Here is a 1,244-nt window from a genome sequence, read left to right on the forward strand (position 1 = left end):
CAGCACCTCCTACTTTTTTCACTAACTAGCAAAATTGTGAAGACACTTGTTCTTATCAGTTTTTTCTTGTTATCATTGTCAGGCACAGAATTAAAAAGTGACACTAAATGGTGCACATGAGATCTTTAATAAGGAAATTATTAGAATAACTCTACTATGAGCACTTGTGTTTTGCAGCATTAACTCTCAAGCCACATCAGAAATCTCTCTTTGATGACTCAGTGCTGTCAACATCCAATATTTCACTAGAAACATTATTTTTCTGCCACAGCTGTTCAAAACCTGGCATACTGTGTTAGCTTACTGTGACAGTCTAGTGGCTGGTGCTGTGTGCTGTGCTCACAGCAGCCTTGGTTCAAATCTGACTTACAGCAGGAAGGAAATGTGTGTTTGTATGCTTCCTTTTCAACAGCTTTTGAAATAATTATGTAGCTTTAAATGTCCTTTCACCAGTTTTCCCACCATCACTAGGCCCAGCATCAAAAATAGGGAGAAGAACAAAATTATCGTATGTTTGGAGATAGATGCTGGCCAAGCAGAAGGCAATGAAGGATTTCTGCACCAGTCTGCAATTGCCAAAAGGAGCAGGAATATTTTTCTGCCACCATAACATCTGTGCCTGCCTTCTGCATGCATTTCTCTGTGCTGGTTTTGGTTGGGAGACACCCAAGCATGCTAGAATAGTCACCCTGGGGAGCAGGACAGCACATAGAGTGTTATAGCCAGTTCGCACTAGGTGGCAATGCTTGTATAGCTCTGCTGGAGGGGACAGAGAACATGAGGCAGGGCACATCCTTTGTAGCTTGCCGTGATCGTATAGTGGTTAGTACTCTGCGTTGTGGCCGCAGCAACCTCGGTTCAAATCCGAGTCACGGCACAGGAGAGAAGGAATTCTTTTAGTCCTTACTTTTGGAGGCTTGGTGCTGCAGACACACCACGGGGAATGTGACACCCAACCAAGCCCTCAGTGCAGCAATTGCGGAACAGGCCTTAGTGTCTGAAGCACAGAAAAAACAGATGAGAGGAAGCAGTAGCTGCACATAAGAAAGATCATGCTCACTAATACATGATAAGGTGGTTGACACTCCTTGCACTGTAGGTTTTTTGTCTCCTTTTGTGCCATTTCAAGCAGTTCACACAGCTGTTATACTAAGATTGTCTGGGACAACATCTTCACTGACTTCATTCTATCAGTTTTTTGATGTATTTCCTTTCTCACTCCCAGTGAAGATTGATCTCTTCCT

The 1,244-nt window shown here is 43.3% G+C and overlaps 1 non-coding gene across 1 annotated transcript; it reads left to right on the plus strand.

Annotated features, from left to right (window-relative positions):
• The first annotated feature begins 805 nt into the window (after positions 1-805).
• Positions 806-877, plus strand: TRNAH-GUG. The gene has a single exon. It is a non-coding gene; the product is annotated as a tRNA-His (tRNA).
• Positions 878-1,244: the final 367 nt, after the last annotated feature.

This window comes from Nestor notabilis, unplaced genomic scaffold (genome assembly GCF_000696875.1).
Source record: "Nestor notabilis isolate BGI_N333 unplaced genomic scaffold, ASM69687v1 scaffold6357, whole genome shotgun sequence".
In the NCBI taxonomy this organism is placed as follows: domain Eukaryota; kingdom Metazoa; phylum Chordata; class Aves; order Psittaciformes; family Psittacidae; genus Nestor; species Nestor notabilis.